The following is a 10,871-nucleotide window of genomic DNA, read 5'->3' on the forward strand; positions in this document are numbered from 1 at the left end:
TCAACATTTAACAATTCCTCAAAATATTCCCTCCATCTTCCCAATACCTCTAACTCTCCATTTAATAACTCTCCTCTCCTATTTTTAACTGACAAATCCATTTGTTCTCTAGGCTTTCTTAACTTGTTAATCTCACTCCAAAACTTTTTCTTATTTTCAACAAAATTTGTTGATAACATCTCACCCACTCTCTCATTTGCTCTCTTTTTACATTGCTTCACCACTCTCTTAACTTCTCTCTTTTTCTCCATATACTCTTCCCTCCTTGCATCACTTCTACTTTGTAAAAACTTCTCATATGCTAACTTTTTCTCCCTTACTACTCTCTTTACATCATCATTCCACCAATCGCTCCTCTTCCCTCCTGCACCCACTTTCTTGTAACCACAAACTTCTGCTGAACACTCTAACACTACATTTTTAAACCTACCCCATACCTCTTCGACCCCATTGCCTATGCTCTCATTAGCCCATCTATCCTCCAATAGCTGTTTATATCTTACCCTAACTGCCTCCTCTTTTAGTTTATAAACCTTCACCTCTCTCTTCCCTGATGCTTCTATTCTCCTTGTATCCCATCTACCTTTTACTCTCAGTGTAGCTACAACTAGAAAGTTATCTGATATATCTGTGGCCCCTCTATAAACATGTACATCCTGAAGTCTACTCAACAGTCTTTTATCTACCAATGCATAATCCAACAAACTACTGTCATTTCGCCCTACATAATATAATATATATAATACAATAATATATATATATATATATATATATATATATATATATATATATATATATATATATATATATATATATATATATATATATATATATATATATATATATATATATATATATATATATATATATATATATATTATATATAATTATATTTATATTATATATATATATTTATATATATTATATATACATATTTATATATTTATATATATATATTTTACATATATAATTTATATATATTTATAATTTATATATATTTATTTATATATATTATATATATTATTTATATATTATTTATATATATATATATATATTTATATACATTATATATATATTTATATATATTAATACTTTTTTATGAGCATGAAATTTTATCATGACAATAACTGGTATACATATTATAATGTATAGTTACTGTCATATAAAATTTCATTCTCAAAAATAAAAATGGAAATCAGTTTACTTTTTATTATTATTATTCATGGAGGAGGGAGCATTAAACCCATGGGTCATACCATGCCTAGGGGAATGGAGAGTAATAAAGTTCGTTCCAAGGAAGGGCAGACAAGTCAAATTGCTTTGACCAAAAGTCCATGACTGACGTCAAGGATGTGAAGACAGATGACTCACCATCACAAGGAAAATATACTCAAGACAATAAAAATGGCTGTCCTGTGCACAGGATATAATATGTAGAGATTATTACACACTATCATTTTTTCTACGTAAATAAGGGTCTAGAGTAATTAAAAATATTACGAGTATTAACAATGACAAACGTAAAAAATACACAAATTTGGAGTAATTTCGCTTTTCTTCTTTAAAATATCACATTGTAAGTGAAATGTGAAAATATGCGAGAGAAGTGTGAGAAGAAGTTAGAAGTGAGAGTAGTTAATGTGAGGTGTATAAGTGTCAGCTGAGCTCCTCCCACTACTAATGTCAGCCGGCGTACCTCCCTCCCCCCTCCTCTTCTCTCACTTCCTCTCCCATACTTCCATCTCCACCATTACCTACCTGGAGGTTGGAAAAATGTAGAATATGTTTTATTTTGATGATACCGACCCGGCGGCGTCACGTACTGCTGTTTCTTCTGGTTGTGACTCTGCATCTCAATTTCAGAAGAGGACTAGAGTCCCCATAGAGATGACCCTACGATTAGGGAGATTTTTTACAATTATCTCCGTTTAATTCCACCAAAGACCACATAAGCACCTGTTGATGCACTAATGATTTCACTAAGTATATCTTGTCACACTAAAAGCTTATTTTCGGGCCGATGGCCAGCGATTTAATAGCAAATTCTTCACAATGGCTGCCTTCAGCTGTAGAGCTTTGGAGCTACCCAACAGTTGTTGAATGTTTCCCACACTGATGCACGCGCCAAGTTTAAAACTAAATTATCATAACCTTATAATATTTATATGCTATTATCTTAGGGCTTTGTGAGGAAGGTGTTTGTGCTCTGTATATAAAGTATGGAGATGAGTATATAACTCTTGTGTATAATCATGTGGTGGCTTCACAAAGGGTAAAACAAACCCGGGTAACAACCTGACAGTTTGCAGTCGACATTAGTGCTGCTCACGCCATCTATGGAATATTTTATTAATTAACTCATACGCCTCTGCCAAGCCTTATTTCTAAATCTCAATATTTAATAAAATTTGTCAAATCATTAATTATAAATCTCTTAAGGACGCAGTTAATACGCTTAACCGACAAGTGACTGGGTTTAAATACAATTTTACCTTATTGTACCACGGATAAATTACGAAGAGGGCATTAACCCTTTTATTGATTAGGGATATTGATTAGCAATATTTAGTCAGTACCTGGGTACAAATTGCCACGTGTTGCCTTACGATAATGCACACATGTTATCATAATACTAGTCACACAGATTCTTCTTTAAGAAATTGCAGTTTTTATTTATTATCGAAATCAGTGAGCTGGGCTAGGCATAAAGGAATGCATCCTTACACCTGCTGCCTTGCCCATGGTCACCTAGCAGTGAACAGGATATTGTAGGTGACATCCTGGGATAAATTGCTATGCAAATTCGTAATAAATTCGAACTTTAGATTTTTATGCCCTAGACAAAAAAAATATTAATATATAAGAAAAAATCCAGTGCTGGAATTATTCAAGTGTTGGGTAAATGGGGTGTCCGTACAATACGCAGTATCAAGGAATATACTGTATACAATCATGCGGGAAGACAGTGATTGAATGAATGACGGTGAAAGTGTTTGTTCTGTTTCAGGTCAATCTTCTTCGGTGGGAGAGAGTCTGTTAAAATAAAGGATGTTTCCGCTGGCCAACACTCCCGCGGCCCAGTCCTAGACCAGACCTACCCGTGAATCAGGGCTTGATCAACCAGGTGCTACCGCTGATCGCACGCAATGCAACGTACGAACCATAGCCCAGCTGATCAGGAAATCATTTGACGCACTGACACAGATGAATAAACACCACCTGATTCTTACAGGGGACTTTAACATAAACCTCATCCATGACCATGAGCCTCAAGTAACTGAGTTTACAAACACTATGAACAGCTGTTTACTTCTGCCAGCAATAACACAACCTACTAGAATCTCCGATACAAATCCCTCATTACTAGACCATATCTGGACAAACATAATATCCCCATTAAAATCAGACATAATCACAGATAACACCACTGACCACTAACCCACCTTTCTCATAACCAACTTACGTAAATTACCTCAGGACACAACTAAGATCACCTTCCGACTTCATGACGAGTCATCTGTCAATAACTTTATTTCAGCATGAAATAACATTGACTCTCAAAAAGAACTAGCAGTCAACCCCGATATTGATGAATGTGTTAATATTTTCTTACAAAAAAAAAATACCTCTATAACATGCATTGCCCGATAAAAAAAACCTTAGCAGATCATGACTAAGAGACTAAACAGCCTATGGCTTACAAACAGCATCCTTAACTCTATTGATAAAAAAAACGCCTATATGAAAAACAGTACAGAATGAGTTTAATAACAACGGATACGACTAAACGTTACTCGACAATACTAATCAATCTAATAAGGAGGTCAAAAATACTGTACTACAAAAGCAGATTTCAGGACATAAAATGTGATGTGAAAATGACCTAGAAAATCTTATCGGAAATCCTAAGATCTAGAAAGCTGTCACAAAACAGAACGATTAACTTAACGAAAACAGATGAACCTCTCCTCCAGTCAACCGATACTGCCAACAAACTTAATGTCTTTTTCTCGATCATAGGGTGAAAGCTAGCAAGCACAATTCCAAACTCAAACATTCAACCAAAAGACTACCTCACTGGCAACTACCCAAATACTCTATTTTTAGCCCCAACAAATTGTACTGAAATCTCGCTCATCATCAAAACATTAAAGAACAAGACAAGTTAGTTAGTTGTTAGTTAAAGATTAGCCGGTATTCTCCCGGCCCGGGCCTTTTCCAAGTGGTGGCCCGGCCTTGGCTCCCTCTTTAGGGAGTGTCTGAGACCTAAGTCTCCCATGGGAGGAGGCACAAGTACCTCCTCATCTTTGGGACCAACTGTCCTCAGGCCTAGCCACAAGCTAGGCCTCTCTGGTCTGTCATCCCCGCCCCAAGGGGGCAAATGGGAATGACAGTCTTATGAGCTAAAGGCTCGGGCTCAGGCACCTACCCTACCCTACAAGGGTTAGGCATGGTATCGATCCCACACACAAGACAGGTGACCTAACTCACTTACCACCACTCTTGTATAAAAAAAGCTTCTCATGTATTATCACCAATTATTGAAACTCTGTTTAACAAATCCATTGAATCTTCCACCTCCCCATCCATTCTCAAAACAGAAAGGGTCACCCGATCCTCAAAGGAGGTGATCCAACTGAGTTGAACAACTATAGGCCTTTATCAAACTTGCCCTTAGTATCTAAAAATTAATTCACAAACAAGTCTACAACATACTCAATCCCTTTCAATTTGGAATCAGACCAAAAAAAAGTACTAATGATGTAATTATACATATGCTTGAGCTAATATATTTGGCACTCGAAAAAAATTAATTTTCCCTGGGACTTCTCGTAGACTTACGAAAAGCTTTTCATACAGTTGACCATGACCTATTGCACCAAAAACTTGAACATTACTGGGTCAGAGGACGCTGCTGATATTCTAAAATCTTATCTTAGCAAGAGAACCCAGTATGTATGCACAAATGGAGCTAACTCCACTACACAACCAATTCTTGTTGGAGTCCCACAGGGGAGTGTCCTTGGCCCACTTCTCTTTCTCATTTGCATCAGTGACCTCCCAGACGCATCTAAACTCCTTAAACCCATTTTATTTGCAGATGACACTACTTATGTCTTCTTTCACCCAAACCCAACCATACTAACCGACACTTGTAAATGCCGAACTACTAAAAATGTCTACTTGGATGACCACCAACAAACTTACTCTCTATATAAACAAAACTTATTTTATGCTGTTTTGAAACAGAGCTACAAATATACAGCTAAACATACTAATAAATGGTTCACATATTTCTAGACACACAGGGCAAATTTCTAGGTCTCCACCTAGACTGCAGTCTCAAATTCCAAACTCTCATACAGCAAATATCCAAGAAAGTCTCCAAAACAGTAGGCATCCTCTCAAAGATACGGTACTATGTACCCCGATCAGCTCTTCTTGCACTATACCACTCACTCATCTACCCTTACCTCACCTATGGTATTTGTGCATAGGGCTCAGCCACAGCAAATCACCTTAAACCTTTAATAACCCAATAAAAAACTGCAGTGCGATTGATTACAAACTCCTGTAATAGACAGCACACTCCTCCGCTTTTCAAGACAATATACAAAACATCCACACTTATTATTGTACCTACTACATGTACAAAACGCTACACTCAAATATAAACCCTCCTCTCAAACTCCTACCTGCTAACTACAACAGAACACACAACCATAATACGAGACAAATCACTCTTCGATATCCCTCGTGTCCGTCTCTCCCTGTGCAAAAATGCTAAACACGTAAAGGGCCCGAAGATCTGGAATTCATTACCAGAACTCATTCGTCTCTCGACCTGCGGGGAGAGAGGACGCTTCTACAGGTTCTCTTGCACGCCACCTGGTGAGGAAAACATAGCATTAGCACCAAGATGGCGGACCGACTGTACCGGCGCATAAATACTGTCTGCATTGAGCTGGTTAGAGGATCTTTAAGCAACGCCACGATGAACGTTCTCCTGCCAAACATTATCAGGGACTGTTATGGCATCCCCAATGAAGAGCTGTATGGTGTGGCACTGAATGGTATGTCAAGGGTCTTCGTGAAGTTCATGAGGGCTGACTTCTATTCTACCATCGTCGACGAATTTCAAGAAAGGCGGATGAGTATCAACACGGCAGTGGAAGTATGCTTGCATGATGTGTCTAAGTATTTTACTTGGGTGAAGGTAAGGAATGTACCTTTTGAGGCAACAGCCTACAGCCTACAAGATGTGTTCAGTGGTTATGGGACTGTACACTCGACGAGCATGGGAATGTGGAGGGACGGCCCTTATGAGGGGATGCCGGAAGGATCCTTCACACTGAAAATGACCCTGAGGAGGCCGATACCATCATATGTTACATTGCATAACCATAGAACACAGGTTTTTGTACACTATGCGGGGCAGAGGAAGACGTGCCGTTTATGTGACTCTTATGAGCACATGGTGGCACAATGCCCCAGGAGACAGGGCCCTAGGCGTCAGGAGACAGCTTCTGTGGATACGCCATTAGAAGCCACGGATGTTATGACGGGTGAAGTGGAAAGCCGGGGTACAGGCCTATGGAGTGAGGAGGTCGACAGGGCAGAGGTGGTTTTGGAGACGTGTGTTACACTACCAGTGGAAACGGGGGGGGAGGGAATATCGCTGTCAGACAGACCGTTAGATAATGCAGAGTCAGCTCAGGACGGGATTTTGGAGGCTGTGCTGAAGGATTTTTTGGAAGAGTCGGAGCATGGTGTGGAAAGTGATGTGAGGTCAGGTGATGACAAGGTGATGGATGAACAGAAGCAGGGTAAGGAAGACTTGAGTGAGGTTCGAAAGGAGAGCAATGTGGTGGTGGAGGTCCATCAAGAAGATGTGGTTGCAGAAGAAATGTGTGTAGAGGGTAGCTCCCGCAAGAGATCAGCGGGGGCATCAGACATGGACGAAGTCCTCACACCAGCGCAGAGGCCTGGGAAGAAGATGTGGGCAGCTGTGGTAGCAAAGGCAAGTCCGGGAGGAGGGGGGGGGCAATGGGAAGCTAGGTGGGAAGGGACAGGGAGGGGTTGGAGGGCAGGAACGAGGGATTGATAGAGAAGAACCGAGACCTATGAAAGGAGGACCAAGTAAGCCTCAGCGGCACAGGGGTAAGCCGCCATTCTTGTAAAATTCAGGTGTGTAACTTTCAATGTAAACGGTCTTAAAACCGAGGTCAAGAGGGTATGGTTAGAGTGGGTTTTGAGGAGATTTAGTATTGATGTCTGTTTTTTGCAGGAACATAACCATAGGTTAGGATGTGAGTTGTTGTTGAAAGGTTATAGGTTGTTTACATGTGATGCTTTGAGGTTGAAAGGAGGTGTGGCTGTGGCGGTAAAGGAGACCAGTCCTTTGCGTATCCTGGGTTGGGAGGAGGGGGGGGTGGGAGGGTTGTCAGGGTGGATGGGTTTTGGGGGGCCAGGAGGGTTAGTTTTGTAGGTGTGTACATGCCAGCAACTAGTAACACTAGAGTGAAGGTGGATTTTGTACGCGAGGTTCTGGTATATCACTTGAGAGGTTTACCTGCTTTTACGGTGATTGGTGGGGATTGGAATTGTGTCATTAGGAAGGGTGATGTGGTTCCGAGGGGGGCGGGTTGTGTTTTGGGGGTTCTGCGGGATGTTTTGCGAGATGTTGGAGTGGTAGATGTGGTGGGAAGTAGGGGATATGGAGTGGAGCACACTTTTATTCGTAGGGGATATGAGGCACGGTTAGATAGGATTTATGTTAGGCAGGGCATAGGTGTGGAGAGGGTGAGGACTATCGATGTGGGTTTTTCTGATCATCGTGCTGTTATAGCAGATTTGAGGGTAGATGGCATAGTGAGAGTTTATGCAGGATACTGGAAATTAAATGTGAGGCTACTTAGGGAAGAGGGTGACCCTACGGGGTTTGAAGATTGGTGGAAATCCTTTTGGGAGACTAGGAATATGGAAATGGATTTGCTGGATTGGTGGGAAATGAGGGCTAAAGTTGAAATTGCGAAATTTTTTAAAGTACGGGGTAAGGAGATGGCTAGGTGGAGCTATGGCCTACAAAATTATCTTGAGGGTCAGTTAAATGACTGTTATGCAGAGGAACGGGTGGGGCGGAGTGAGGACATGGAACGTTTGCGAAATAGGTTGGCGGAAATTCACAATGAAAAATTTGAGGCAATTCGAGTTAGGGCAGGGTTGGAGGATGTCTTAAGGGGAGATAGGCCATCGGGTTTTGTATTAAGGAGGTTTAAGGAACGGCAGGCGAAGACCACCTTGGCGTATATTGAGGCAGGTACAGGGGGGGGGTGGCTTTGAGGAGGGTCAAGGCCTATCCACCACGGAAAATATTAGTTTGTATGCAGATTTTTGGTTTAGGGAGAAGTGGAGGAGGGTTGGCGGGGGAGTGGGTGAGGGACGGTTTGGGGATGAAGGGTTTAATAGGGTATTAAGTGAGCAGGACAGTGACAGAATCGAGGGTAGTATTAATGTAGAGGAGGTGGAGGAGGCAGTTTTTGGGATGTGCCAGGGTAAAACCCCAGGCATAGACGGAATACCAAACGATTTTTATAGGTATCATTGGGGGAGTGTACGGCATTGTCTGGTGGGGGTTTTGAATTGTATGTTAAGTAGTGGGAGGATGGGGAAATCACAAAGAACGGGTGTCACGGTTTTAGTGCCCAAAAAGAAGGAATGCCGAGTTTTGAATGATTACCGTGCGATTACGTTAATGTGCTCGGATTACAAGATTTTTGCTAAGGTTTTGGGCAACAGAATGAGGAAAGTGTTGGGTTTAGTGTTACATAGGGGACAGTTGGGAATTCCGGGAAGAAGGATGAGGGATGGACATGGTTTGATTAGGGATTTTCTAGAGAGATGTACGGGAGGGGGAATACTAGGTTTAGATTGGGTGAATGCTTATGATTGCGTGGACAGAGATTTCTTAGGGGTTTGCTTAGAGAGGTTGGGGTTTCGGGAGGGGGTAGTGAGGTGGGTGAACACCCTGTATGATGGGGCAGAGGTGAGGGTACAGGTCAATGGGAGGTTGGGTGAAAGTGTACCAATGGAGAGAGGTTTGAGGCAGGGCTGTCCGATGTCACAGCTGCTCTTTGCGTGTGTGCAGAATCCTTTTTATGAGTCTGTTGAGAGGGTAATGAACAATCAGGAGATGGAAGGGGGGTGCAAAGGGGGCATCGTTGGGTATGTGGATGATACTACTGTTTTGCTAAGGGGTAAGGAGGAGTTAAGGAGGGTGGGTAGAGTGATTCAGATGTTTGGTATGAATACCGGAATGAGAGTTAATACGGTGAAATCAAGGTTACTAGAGGTCGGTAATTGGATAGGGGGGGGGGGCTTGGGGATAGGGTTAGGATGGACAGTGGTTGACAGAATCAAGGTATGTGGGATATGGTATTTGGCGGAAGTGCAGGCATGCAGAAGGGTAAATTCGGAGTCTGTCACGGGTAAGGTTTTAAGTAGACTAGGAGGTTTAAGTGCGAGGGACTTAGCTTTACATCAGAGGGTAGTGGTGGTAAATTCACTTGTCTATAGCAAGGTATGGGGGGTGGCAGAGGTTTTTCCCTTAGAGGTACGAGATATTGTGGAAATGCAGAGGAGGGTGCTGAAGTTTGTGTGGGGATTTGGGAGGGCATGGTTAAGTAAGGAGGTAGTTATGACGGATGTTCGGAGAGGGGGTTTAGGTTTGTTGCCTTTAGGACTGAGAGTAATGGCTGTATATATCAAGTGGAGGTATATGAGGGAAGGGGGTGTGAGGGGCGCTAAAGTAGGAAGAGTTATGGAGGAGGCACGTAAATGGTGGAGTGGGAAGGAATTGAGGGTTTGTGAAGATATGTTGAGATTTTTATTGACAGTGCAACAGGTGGATAAAATCAAAGTGAAACGGTTGGTGAGGGTAGTGAAAGGTCAAGGAATTATGCAAGGGGTAGCCGTGTATCCAACGTATGATTGGGGGGTTATTTGGAAAGATTTTAGTAAGCTTCGGATACCGGCTAGAGTAAGAGAATTAGTATATAGGTTTATCATGGGGATTCTGGCTTCCAAGGAGGTGTTACGTAGTATGGGGTTTGTGGAAGAGGCTTTTTGTCAGTTTTGTGGTGATGTTGAAACGGCGTTTCATGTGGTCTTTTTTTGTACCTCCTTGGAGGGGGTGAGATCATGGATGGGTGGGGTTATCAGACTGTTGGGGGGGGGGGTCGTTTGCCGCTTTTAAGGGCTTTACTACTAGATGTAAGGGGAGTGCCTAGGGATGTTGGAAGGGCTATAATGTATATCATAGTGGATTATCTGGACATTTCATGGGGAATGAGGGGATTAAGGGGTGATATGAGGATAAAAGCGTTGGCGGCCAGATTCTATAGGACGAAGTGTAGGAATAAGTTGGTTTATGGGGCGTCTTGGGAAAAAAGTTTCCCGGAAGGTTATAGGAATCTCACTGTGGGTTCCCTTAGGCGGGGTCCCTGAGGATGGACAAAGGAGTGGTCTCCTTATGGGGGGATGTAAAGGGGGGGGGGTTGTTTTTGGTTTATCTGGAACTGATGTAGTGTGTAAGAGGAAGGTAGTGAGAATTAGGTATGGATGGTACGCCATGTTTCACGAGAATGTTTGTCATAGTGAGATATAAGTGTGGTTTCCAGGGTTACATTTCTAAGCCTGATGGTTATGTTCACTGGGTTTAAAATTTCCTTGAAAGCCAGGATACCGAGCCCTTAGGATCTCGTTTTTAAGTAATTAGATTGGCACGTTGGTATCAACACAAAATTTTTCTGAGATACGTGTCAGTTCTTTTGGGACTGGCACATTACAGCAGCCTTATCCTTATAACTACT

The 10,871-nt window shown here is 41.9% G+C and overlaps 1 long non-coding RNA gene across 2 annotated transcripts in view; it reads right to left on the reverse strand.

Annotated features, from left to right (window-relative positions):
* The window catches only part of LOC138855262 (uncharacterized), an 81,805-nt gene extending 79,690 nt beyond the window's left edge, over positions 1 to 2,115 (reverse strand). The window contains exon 1 of one of the 2 annotated variants that reach the window (XR_011394455.1): positions 1,759 to 2,115. This is a non-coding gene — a long non-coding RNA (uncharacterized lncRNA). The remainder of the gene's footprint in view (positions 1 to 1,758) is intronic. The other variant, XR_011394454.1, reaches the window with a different exon arrangement.
* Between the last annotated feature and the right edge of the window lie 8,756 nt (positions 2,116 to 10,871).

Source organism: Cherax quadricarinatus, chromosome 87, assembly GCF_038502225.1.
Source record: "Cherax quadricarinatus isolate ZL_2023a chromosome 87, ASM3850222v1, whole genome shotgun sequence".
Lineage (NCBI taxonomy): Eukaryota > Metazoa > Arthropoda > Malacostraca > Decapoda > Parastacidae > Cherax > Cherax quadricarinatus.